This window comes from Belonocnema kinseyi, chromosome 1 (assembly GCF_010883055.1).
Source record: "Belonocnema kinseyi isolate 2016_QV_RU_SX_M_011 chromosome 1, B_treatae_v1, whole genome shotgun sequence".
Classification (NCBI taxonomy): Eukaryota; Metazoa; Arthropoda; class Insecta; order Hymenoptera; family Cynipidae; genus Belonocnema; species Belonocnema kinseyi.
Window position 1 is genome coordinate 125,009,453 of NC_046657.1, and position 12,653 is coordinate 125,022,105.

The following is a 12,653-nucleotide window of genomic DNA, read 5'->3' on the forward strand; positions in this document are numbered from 1 at the left end:
GAAATTTCTCTTATAGTTTAAGAAAATTTAGAAACAGTTTCTGCAAAAAGCTATAGTGACGCGTCTCTGAAAATTCTTACATAAATTTGTAACATTGTATATACATACAATTAAAAAATTTTACAAAATACAAATTGTACACAAATAAATAACTTTTCTGATGAGAATGTAAAAACTTCGTTACTTTTGAGGAGGTGGTAGGAAATAGTAGAATCTCATTAATGAAAGTTAAAGTAGATCAAAACAGAAAAAAGGATTGAAATTATGGAAGAAATGACTTACGTAAGAGGTACATTGAAGAATGGAGATGGATGAGACTTATTAGAAATTGATTCCAATCAAGATTCAATGCATCTGAAAACGTCACGGTGGTTCCAACGCCACAGGTGTCGTTCCTGTCCCTTCTCTCTCTCACCGCGACTCTCCTTCTCTCTCCTTCCTCTACAGGTAACTCTCAAACTGTTAAGACTGTCCGCTGGCAGTCTCGAGCCTCGCGCCGATCCGAAAGGACTCTTCCTTGAGTCTGTTCGATTGTTTTTCAAGTTTTCGATCCACCAGTGTGTGTAGTGCAGTGCCTTTTATAAAAAAAAGAATTGTCCTAAATTCAAATTTCCCGCCAAAATTACTCCCCAAACGATGAGACGCTGTTCTCGAGACAAAATATTTACACGCAAAGTTTCCCTCTCAGGTAATGAGACTTGATCGATATTTTGCAAACGTAATCGATTTTGCATAAAAAAAAGAAAGAAATTCGCAAAATAAGGGAGGGATTAATGAATCGGAGAGAAGGTCCAGGTCACATGATGTCCCGCGACTACCGGGAAAGTAGAGGCGATGGAACGATAGTTCTGGAAATTTTTCACCGATGAGAGGAAAAGTACTTTTCTTCAGAGAGGAGGAAAAATAAGGAAAATTCAAAGAATTGGTCCTGATTGTAGAATGATAAAAGAAGTGGTTGGGGATTGAGATCCCCGGATTCAGATTCGAATTTGAAAAAACCCAAGTTCAAAATTTCCAAATCCCCTCCACCGAGTGGAAAGTGTAATTAAGTCCACTGACAAATAAAATTTATCCACTCGATGAAACAGTTAATTTTCGGCAAAAAGTTGATTTTCAAAGAAGCGGATTTTGTCGATTAGATTCGGATTCAGACGAACAGGTTGTTACTTTTGAATTGCGTGTGCAAGGGCGCGAAAGAGGCGCCACTTTAATCAAGCGCGTAAAGTGCTTCGTTATACCTGCACCTCGCCTTGAGGTGAATGATAGTCGTGAATTACGAAGAGCGGCAATCACAGTGATTAAAATCCGGTGGAAAGTGGACCCTCGCGATTGTTGTCGATTCGCGGACTCGCTCCGACCACGTGGATCAGCGGATGCGTGACAAATATTCAAAGATTTGTGCTTTTCCTACTGTGCTCTTATAGTTTTTTGTGCTTTTTCGAATTTTCCTTGAAAGTGCTACAAAAGGCGGGAATATTTTTCTCAAGCTTAGGAGTCGAGGCTCTCTAAGGCGGAGATTTGCAGGTGAGTTACTGAGTTCCCACTCGTTACTTGCATTTTATTTAAATTTTATGTAATTTAGGCGGTCTTACGCCATTTAGATATTGTTGCGTTATTTGAACAGACCCATTTGTGAGTTGCGTAAACTTTCGGTAGAGTCAAATATTCGAGAAGGTTTGTTTTCTTTTGGTTTACCAAACGTTCGCGATTATGTCCTTTTAAATTTTACATTCAGGCGCTTATCTTCTTTTGGTTTGCTAAAGTTTAGCGCTTATGCACCTTTAATTTTTCCAAGTTTGGCGCTTATCTTATTTGTTTTGCCAAATATTAGCGCTTATGTCCTTTTGAAATTCCAAACTTTGGCACTAAGGTTTTTTTTCTGTACAAAATTCTGGAGGTTATTTTATTTTTATCCGCCAAATATTGGCGCTTATGTCCTTTTGGTTTGCCAAATGTTAGCGCTTACGTCCTTTTGGTTTGTTAAAGTTTGGCTCTTAAGATCCTTTTGTTTTACTAAAGTTTGACGCTTATATAATTTTGTTTGCCAAATATTGGCGCTTATGTCTTTTCGCAATTTTTAACTCTAGCGCTTATATCCTTTCGGTTAGCTAAAGTTTGGCGCTTGTGTTATATCCTTTTGGTTTGCTAAATGTTTGCGCTTATATTATTGGGTTTTCCAAATGTTAGCGCTTACCTCATTTTAAAATTCTAAACTCTGGTACTAATGCTTTTTTTCTGTTTGAATTTCTGGCGGTTATTTTATTTTGATCCGCCAAATATTGGCGCTAATGTCATTTTGATTTGCCAAATATGGGTGCTTATGTCCTTTTGAAATTTAAAATGTTGATGCTTAAGTTCTTTTGGTTTGTTAAAGTTTGGCTCTTATATCCTTTTGTTTTGCTAAAGTTTGACGCTTATATAATTTAGTTTGCCGAATATTGGCGCTTCATGTCGTTTTATGATTTTTAACTCTGGCGCTTATATCCTTTCTGTTAGCCAAAGTTTAGGGCTGATGTTATATCCTTTTGGTTTGCTAAATGTTTGCGCTTATGTCCTTTTGGTTTGCCAAAGTTTTGCGCTTCTGTCCTCTTGGTCTTGTCAAAGTTTAACGCTTATATTATTTGGTTTGCCAAATGTTAGTGCTTATCTCATTTCAAAATTCTAAACTCTGGTACCAATGCTTTTTTTCTGTGCAAAATTCTGTCGGTTATTTTATTTTGATCCGCCAAATATTGGTGCTAATGCCCTTTTGATTTGCCAAATATTGGTACTTATGTCCTTTTGAAATTTAAAATGTTGGTGCTTATGTCCTTTTGGTTTGTTAAAGTTTGGTTGTTATATACCTTTGTTTTGCTAAAGTTTGACGCTTATATAATTTAGTTTACTAAATGTTAGTGCTTCTGTCATTTTGTAATTTTTAAGTCTAGCGCTTATATCCTTTCGGTTAGCAAAAGTTTGACGCTTATATTCTTTCGGTTTGCTAAATGTTGGCGCGGATTTTCTTTTGTAATTTTTAACTTTGGTGCTTATGCCCTTTCGGTTTGCCAAATTTTTGCGCTTATGTCCTTTTGAAATTCCAAAGTTTGGCGCTTATGTCCTTTTGGTTTTCCAAATACTGGCGCCTATGTCCTATTAAAATTGTTAAGTTTGGCATAATAGGCTTTTTATGTTAAAAAAAACGGCGTCATTATTTCAATTTTTACTTTCTGAGTTCCCACTCATGAATCACTTAAACATTTCATTTAAATTTTACGTAATTTACGCTATATTACGCAATTTACACGTTCTTGTGTAATTTAAACAAAACTATACGTAAATTGCGTAACCTTTTCGTCTTCCGTAAGTACAGTAAAATATTCTGTAACTTCTGTCAATATTGCCTTATTTCTGGGTCCTACTTATTAGGACCGATATGTTTGTAATTTGCGGTTCGAAACTGAATATCGGAGGTTTTATTTTTCGTTATTTTATTGTTTGGTTTTATATTTTTGGCACTTATGGTTTCAAGTTTTAGTATTTTATAACTTATAATATAATATATAATATTATTTTTTAACTTCTGGTTTTGCGTTTTATATTTTGAGCTATAAATATTTTGGGTCCTAATTTTTTAGGACCTTATGATCGGGACTTATTTTTGGGTCTCATATATTTAGCACGGCACTTTCGAATTTGCGGTTTGGTACTCACGGCTTGTCACTTAGTGTTTAGGCCTTACATTTTGGGTCCTTATTGCGATCTCATATTTTGGGTCGCACGGTTTTGAAGGTTTTTGTTCTATTTTTTTCTTACTTGTGGCTTAGTTTTATATTTTTGAAAACATTACAGTTTAAAACATGCGGTTTGGAACCTATCGTTTGGGCCTTATGTTCTTGGACCTTTCGCGTAGAAAGTTAACCTTTAGAGTATTATTTCGGTCTTGTATTTTTGGGTCTTAGGGTTTCGGATTTCATAATTTTTATTTTATGATTATGAGTTATATATTTTTGGGCCTTGCGGCTTAGGACTTACAGTTTGGAACTTAAAGCGTGGGCCTTATGTTTTCTGGGCTAATTTCTTGGTTCTTATGTTTTTAGGAATTTTTTTCCAAACATTAATATCTGGGATTTTATTTTTTGGGTATTGTATTTTTGGAACTTATGTGACATGGAGACTTATGTTTTTGGAAGTTACGGTTTCAAGTCTTTTATTTTTAAGAATTTTTCTTTAAAAATGAATTGTACAAGACTTTACTTTTTGAGTATTTCATATACGGAAGTTAAATGGCTTATGTTTTTGAGTCTCATATTTTTATGCTCTACAGTTTAGGACTTGCGGTTTTGTTTTTATGGTTTCGAACCTCATGTTTGAGTCCTCAGTTTAGAAGCCTTATTATTGGGCCTTATTTATAAGTGTTTTATTTTTGGCACTTTCTTGGGATTCGAGGTTTGCTATTGTTGGGTTTGAACTCAATTTTCGGGCTTTATATTTTTTGGGTCTTATCTTTTTTTAGGTCTCATATTTTTTGAGCCTCATTTCTTATTCTCGTGTTTTTAGGCAGTTTGATTAAAAAATGTATGTTGGGACTTACAATTTTGAGTCTTATATTTTTTTGACTTATGGTTTTCCGTTTTATATTTTTGGATATTATAGTTTGAGACTTAGCTCTTACATTTTTGGGACTTACTATCTTGATTATAATATGTTGGGAAATTATAGCTCAGTAAGACTTGTGGTTTCGTATGTTGGGTCTCACTTTTTTTTTGAATATTTCGGTTTAAAACTAAATGTTTGGGACCTTATTTTTGGTCTTATTTGGGTATTACGACTTAGGATTTGAGGGGTGGTACTTACAACTGGGAATTTAACTTAAGAGTCATATTTTTGGGTTTTTTGTTTTTGGGCCTTACATTTTTGTAAATTAAATTGAATGAATTTTAAATGCTTTAGATTTGTAATTTTATAAATGCTTAGTACAGAAATTAAAAATTTGTGCAAACGAAGACATTCAATCAAAAATTTTATTTGTATAATTATCGAATTACAAACGCTTTAAATATGTGATAATAATATAATCTATTCCTGAAGTTTTTTTTAACAAATCAATTTTACAATTTTTTCCTGTTTCATTTAATATATTTAGATTGGGAGAATTTGCACATGTGATTTTGATTAATTAAAATGTCTCAAAATATCAAGAATATGAAATACATATTAATAAATAATAAATATTAAATGAATGCAATATTAATATCTAGTTAAAAAAATTTCAAGAATAAACAAAGTTGATAAGTTAAAAGTGGTAAGGTCAAATAAAGTTCTTTTTAATCGTTAATAATTAATAACAACTAAAATAATAAGCCCGAAGTGTAAAAAAACGAGCTTATTTCCTACTTCTAAATGATAATTAAATAACATTTTAACGTTTTTATAAACTATTGCCCAGAGATCGTTTCTTCGCAAAGACATTAATTTTGCCGACTGCCATTAGTGCAAAAGTTATTATACTACAAATTGAACCAAAACAGTTTCAATTTCAGAAATGTTAGCGAGAAATGTATTATTCAGAATGATTATTACCGGAAATTAGTGTTCGTCTCAACACAAGTTTATCTTGTATGTACCAGAAAAGGACGCTAAATGTTAATAGCTTAGCAAAAGAGAGTCAAACGCCAAGTTCTATATATAGCGGCCGGAGACTTTAACGAGCGAAAGACAAGATTCATGATCATCTCTACCTTGGTTTCATTTTTTTCCCATCAACTCTCCGCGCTTCTTTATTAACAATTTTTTAAACAAATTAGATATACTTTCAACGTCTTTTCAGGTAATCAATTAAAATCTTATTACAGCGGCTTGAATCGCAGTTAATGGGGAAAATTGTGGTCTTGAAACAAGTTTCAAGGGAAGCTTAATTAGAAATTAAGATCGGCTTTTAATTTCTCGATTTCGTTATATTTTAAATTAAGAGGGTTCTTACTGATAATTAATTTAATCAGTCGAGATAGCAGACGATATTTGTATTTCCTGTTTTTTTTTTGGCTCTTTGTATTTCTTCTTTGCACTTTTTTTTAACAATTAGGAAATAAATTATTAGATGTTGGATTCTCAATAAGATGATTACTTTTATAGACAAAAAATACAAATCTTCAACAAATTACATCCATTTTTAATCAAAAATGAAACATTTAAATTTTAATTTGAAAATTATGTTTTAATTTTTAAAAAAGCACGACTTTTCTACAAAATGGTTAAATTTTCTATGAAGTTATTAAATTCTGAAGACAAAAGTGACATAAATTTTCAACTGAATAATTGAATTGCTGAACTGAAAAATCAATTTTTAAACCAAAATGTAAGGTTTGAAGTTTCACGAACAGTTCAATTTCTTACTGAATAGTTGCATTTTCGACCTATTTTTCAATTAAAAAAAAAAAGAATTTTCAGCAAAATACTTTACCCCTGGGCAAAGAACGATTTTTTACTCAATAAAAGAAAAATATTTAATCCATAATGTAGAATTTTTATGTTAAAAAGATGAATTTTTAATCATGAAAAATTAATTTTCTATGTTAAAAGAGGAATTTTCATAAAAATATTTACATTTTGAAACAAAAGGTGGACTTTTGAAGCTAAAAAGACAAGCTTTCTGAAAATAGTTAAAATTTTAATTTAATAATTACATTTGCAACCTAACAGATAATTTTTGAACCAATAAGATTAATTTTTTACTAAAGATACGAATTTTTATAAAGTTACATTAATTTTGCAGCGAAGAGTTAAATTTTTAAACTAAAAATATCAATCTTTGATCAAGAATAGGACAGTTAAATTTTCATTTGCAAAATTAATTTTTAATTAAAAAAGAGCAATTATCTACAAAATAGTTGAATTTTCTCCGAAACTATTGAAATTTTAAAACACAAAAACTATTAAACTTTTAATTATAAAATTTTTTTAATGAATAAATTTTTAGCCATAAAGTTGAATTTTCAACCAAAAAGATGATTTTTCTGCAAAAAAGACGAATTTTCAACCGAATAATTAGGTTTTTAAACTAAGAACATCAATTTCTGAACTTTTAACAAAAAAAATTATTTTTCTATAAAAAAGACAAACTTTGAACCGAATATTTAAGTTTTTAAACTAAGAAGGTTTTTGACTCAAAAAATAAATTTGCAACATAATACATACATTTTTTTACAAAAACTTTGAATTTTTAAGCAAGAAGATTATTTTTTTTATTTTTTTTACCACAAAGGCAAATTTTGAACAAACTACGTATACTTTCAAACAAATAGTTAAATTGCTAAATAAAAAAAATTTATAACCAAAAATGCAACAAAGAAATTTTCACTAAAAAAATTAATTTATAATAAAAAAATGAATATTCTGCAAAACAGTAAAATTTTCCACTACACAGTAAAAATGTTTACCTAATTCTGGAAATTACAAGACAAAAAGACGAATTTTTAAAACAAAACATTGTTAAATTTTTATTTTAAAAAATTCATTTTTTCCCTAAAAAGGGAAGCTTCAACAAATTAGTTTAATTATAAATTAGAATCAATGTATTTAACCAGAAAAGACGATTTTCCGAAAAATAGTTGGATCTTTAACCAAAAAGTTGAATTTTTGACCAACAAATTTTATTTTTGACTAAAAAGACAAATTTTCAACAATATGCATACATTTTAGAACAAATAGTTGAATTTTCTATCAAGAAACCAAATAAGATTGATTTTCAACCAATAACTTATATTTTGACCAAAAAAGATTAGACGTCTGCCAAAAATATTTATGCCTGCGACACTTTTTAGTCAAAAAAGAATAAAATTTGACCAAATTGTTGGATATTGAAGCTAAAAAGACGAATTTTTAACAAAACGATTGATATTTTTTAAAAATAATTTAATTTAGAGTAAAAAACGGTTAAATGCAAACGAAAAAGTAATTTTCAGACGAAAAAGATGCATTCTCAGAGAAAAAAACTAATAGTTAAATTTAATAAAAATAGATCCAGTTTTAAACAAAAAGTAACAAAAAAAACAAAGAATCTGAATGTTAAGCCAAAAGGAAAAAAAAATATAAAATATTTGTCGAATTTTGAATCCTAAAGGCTATATTTCTAACTTCGACAGATTTTTCACTCTAGAAATAAAAAAATGTTTAAACAAATAATTGATTTTTTACCAAGAAGTTAAATTTTCCACACAAAAGTCAAATTATCTACATAACAGTTAAATTTAAATTTCAATCACATATACAAATTTTGTAATATTTGTTATAATATAAGATATATCAAATTATCGAAATTTAAATTGAACTTTCATGTAGAAAATTTGGCTTAAAAATGCAACAATTTCAGTTGAAAATTGAAATCGTGACATATATAAAAAAAAACATTCCGTTACGAATGCGGGAGTCCTGTAGATAATTTTCGGCACCGGAAACAGGTGGCCCGTCGTGTGGTTTTGATACATATTTAAGGGGGAAAAATAACCCAAGCGGAAAATAAACCGGTGGAAAGAATTCAAGGTCAGAATTAATAAATATGCAAGCATGCATCAACTTCAAACAATTAACCATTTTATTTAAGGTTTTGAGACAAATACATTTTTTTTTAGTTTAAGCTCAAAATTTTTTTGTGGTAGGTCTCAAATGTTGTCTTGTCTCGAATTTCGTCTCGAGTCTTGACTCGTCTCGATTCTTGCCTCGACTTGAATCTTATATTTCTCGAATCTCGTCTTGAATTCTTGAATCTTGTCTCGAATTCTCAAATACTGTCTCGAATTATCGAATCTCGTCTCGAGTCTCGTGAATAAAAATTGAAAACAAGAAAAATGTTGCTGATTTCATAAAAACAGTATTTTAGTTCTCAAAGTTTTGAAATTACTATTTAGGACCTTATTTTCGGCCTTTTTTGCAAACTTTTTTGGGCCTCTAGGTTTAGAAAATATAGAAAATAGCTTGACAAATATTTTCAATATCTCAAAGTCCGATGTTAATATTTGTCACAAACTCGTTTGGCTCCAGGCCAACTTTCACAAGCATGTATGCAAACGAAAGGAGTTTAATTTTCAGCAGTGAACGCATGAAATTTCTCGTAAATTATACTATCAAGGTCCGAAATTCGATATGTTGATATAAAAATAATTAAGGAAAAAGAAAGTTTAATCCTGCTCTTTGAAGCTGATAAAATGTTATTTTTAACAAAGTAAATTAGTTTTTAGGCAAAAAGTTCCACTTTCATCTAAAAATATAAATTTTCAACCAATAAAATTATTTTTCTACCAAAAAATTCATATTTTCAACAAGATACATGGAGTTTCAACCAAACCGTTGAAGTTTAAACTTAAAAAAATCGGCTTTTCTATCAAAAATTAAGTAGTTAAATTTTCAAGTTAAAAAATTAATTTAAAAAATCGCATTTCCAACAAAAAAGTTAGTTTCAACCAAAGGTATGGGTTTTTAGATAAAAAGGATGATGAAAAAAGTGTTGAATTTTAAAGAAAATACTATAGTTAATAATTTACTATAATAATAAAATTTTGAATTAAAAAATATTATTTTAAACACAAGAAGATAAATAAAAAAAAAACACGTTAGAATTTTCGACCAAGAAGTGTGAACTTTCATGGAAATAATTATAGTTCATTTCAAATAATAAAAAAATTACCGAAAGAAAATGAATTTTCAACTGCAAAAAGACGAATAAAAAAATTTATTTTTTAACAAAAATGGATGTCTTCAACAAAATTGTTCAAGTTTCATAAATGTAATTATACTTGCAACCAAATAATAAAATTTATAACCAACTTGATGCATTTTCAACACAATGAAAGGAATTTAAAAAAAAACGTAAAAATTTTCAAGCAAAAAGGATAATTTAAAAAAAAATTGTTTTATTTTCATGTGAAACAACAAAAAATGCAACGTTAAAAAATATAAAATGCAACAATTATGTTGAAAATTCATTCTTTTTTGGTTGCAAATTTCAATGTTTTTTTGTTGTTGAAAATTTGCCTTTGTGGGTTAAAAATTGAACTATTTTGTTAGAAGATACATTTTTCTGTAAAAGATTTAACAATTTGCTAACTTTTTTTTTTACCTGAAAAAATTTTTTCTTTTAAAAAATGAATTTCCTTGGTAGAAATTTTATATATTTTTTGTTTAAAAATGCAACTATTTGGAGGCAAATTTTTATCTGTTTTGTTAGAAAATTCAACTATTTTGTTGAAAATTGGTATTCTTTATCGAATCGAACTATTTTGGATTAAACGAGAACGTTTCTAGTAAAAATGTCAATATTTTTCGTCGAAAATTAATTTTTTTGTTTTGAAAATTTCAGTAAGATGCCATTTCTGGGTCACAATTTCTCCTTTTTAGTTAAAAATTTAACTACACTTGGTTTAAATTTTAACTATTTATTATTTTTAATTCGTACCTTTAGTTGAAAATTTAACTATTTTATTTAAAATTTCTTCCTCTTTAGTTAAAAGAAATTTTGTTTAGTTGAAAATTCAACTATTTAGTTTTAAGTGTTAATTACTTCGTTACAAATAAATTTTTTGTATTGAAGATTCGTATCTTCGGTTGTAAATCTAAATATTTTGTTCAGAGTTTGTAGAACTACTTTAACTGTTTTAAATTAAACAATGAAATAGTTTTTCGTAAAAATATCAACTATTACACTTTATGATGAAAAATAATTTTTTTAGTTGAAAATTTAAGTAAGATTGCATTTTTGGATCACAAAAACTCTTTTTTTATTTGAAAATTCAACTGAAAGTCAGTGTTTTTACTTAAAAATTCAAATATTTGGTTTTAAATTAAAGTAATTTGTTACAAATTAATGCTTTGATTGAATATTCATGTCTTTGGTTGTAAATCTAAATATTTTGTTCAAAAATCTTTTGTTTTAATTAATTTTTTTACTTTAAAATTTAACTATTTAATTTTTAATAAAAAAAAAAACGATTTTTTTAGTTAAAAAATCAAACGTTTGGTTAAAAATCAATATATCTTCTTAACTTTTACACGACCAATGTTGCAGCTGAGCAACATTCACTAATTTTTATTTTCCTAATTTTCAGGTTTTAAGTTATCTTACACTCAACAAAAACTGACAAAATGATAGAAATTTAAAAAAATTTGTCTTGCCAAATTTAATCTGAAAATAATCATAAATTATTCCTGATTTTTTTCAGAATTTTTATTTGACGGGATTAAGGCTTGATCCTTCAAGGGTCAAAAAGTTGTTTGTTTTTGGTAGAAAATGAATCTGTTTTGTTAAAGAATTTAACTATTTTGTTGAAAATTTGTATTTTTTGCTGAATTCAACTATTTTGAATTAATCAATAAAGTAGTTTCTGGTGAAAGTACCAACTATTACATTTTACGTTTAAACTAATGTTTTTAATTTAAAATTTAACTATTTTATTTGAAAATTTGACTCCTTTTGTACAAAATTAATCTCCCTGGATGGAAAATTATTTTTTTAGTTGAAAATTAAACTTTTTGCTTAAAAACTCATCTATTTTGTTGAAAATAATATTTTTACTAGCATAACAGACCAAGATTATATCTGAAGCTCAAACTTAAAGTTGAAATTTAAAAGTTCAAAACTTGTAAGTTTAACATTTTAGAAACAAATTTGACGTAATTTATGCACGGCCCCTCACCAAAGACCCCCCCCCCCATTGTAAAGTATCGCGCAATATTCTTCAGAAAAGAAAAGAATTGTAATAGAAATAATAATAATTTTTGCACCACGTCCGTATTTTTGCAAGCAGATATTTGGCAGACCTGAAGATACGATTTTCTTTGAGAGTATGTAGTTTTTCCGAGAGTTATGAGACTTGAAAATATGCCTGTTGTAGAAGTGCAGGGGCGTGGGTTTGTGGATCGCGTGGGAGGATTAACGACGCGACGTAAGCTGTAAGGAACAACCAACCGGATGGGTAATGTGGAGTTAATGGTAACTTTAATAACGTGGTCGGTATTATGCAAGAAAAATGGGCCCAAGGTCCCCCCTCGTTAAGGCCCTCTTATGACGTTTTGAAACGATCAGTAGCTGCGTTCAGAAGACACTGGGCGGGGCGGAAAATGCGTAGGTTAATAACTTGACCAAATATGCCATCAAGGATGCGAAGATCTAGGAGTGTCACAAGATGAGATGTAAATTAGAAAATGATTTGTGGAATAATTCGATTGCGAAATTTTCTACTGCTGAGGGTCTCTGTGAGTGTCCTATTTTTTTTTGTACACTGACGTACAATGGTAGACAAAAAAGAAACAACAGAAGATGATTCAGAAGAAAATGAATAAGAAGATGAAATTTGTGAGAACAGTTGTTCCTGGCAAAAAGAAAAAGAAATTTACTGACGGATCAAAAACTTTTGTTAATGTATAATGTATAACGCGCGTATTTATTAAATTTAAAGAATTCATAGATTTAAAGAAAGTCGTAGAATTCACAGAATATACTGAATTTAAGGAATTCACTGAATGCATATAATGCCCGGAATTCACGGATTTAATGGAATTCATGACATTAACGGAATTCTCGGAAAATACTTATTCGTAGGGTAATGAAAATAACAGAAACAAAGATTTGGGAAGTCCAAAGTGGGTTTATGCCAGGAAGGTCATGTATGGATCAAATATTTAGC

The 12,653-nt window shown here is 29.2% G+C and overlaps 1 protein-coding gene across 1 annotated transcript in view; it reads left to right on the plus strand.

Annotated features, from left to right (window-relative positions):
- The first annotated feature begins 513 nt into the window (after positions 1 to 513).
- The window catches only part of LOC117167373, a 209,052-nt gene continuing 196,912 nt past the window's right edge, over positions 514 to 12,653 (plus strand). The window contains exon 1 of the mRNA XM_033352261.1: positions 514 to 1,524. The gene's annotated coding sequence lies outside the window, so the exon portion shown is untranslated. The remainder of the gene's footprint in view (positions 1,525 to 12,653) is intronic.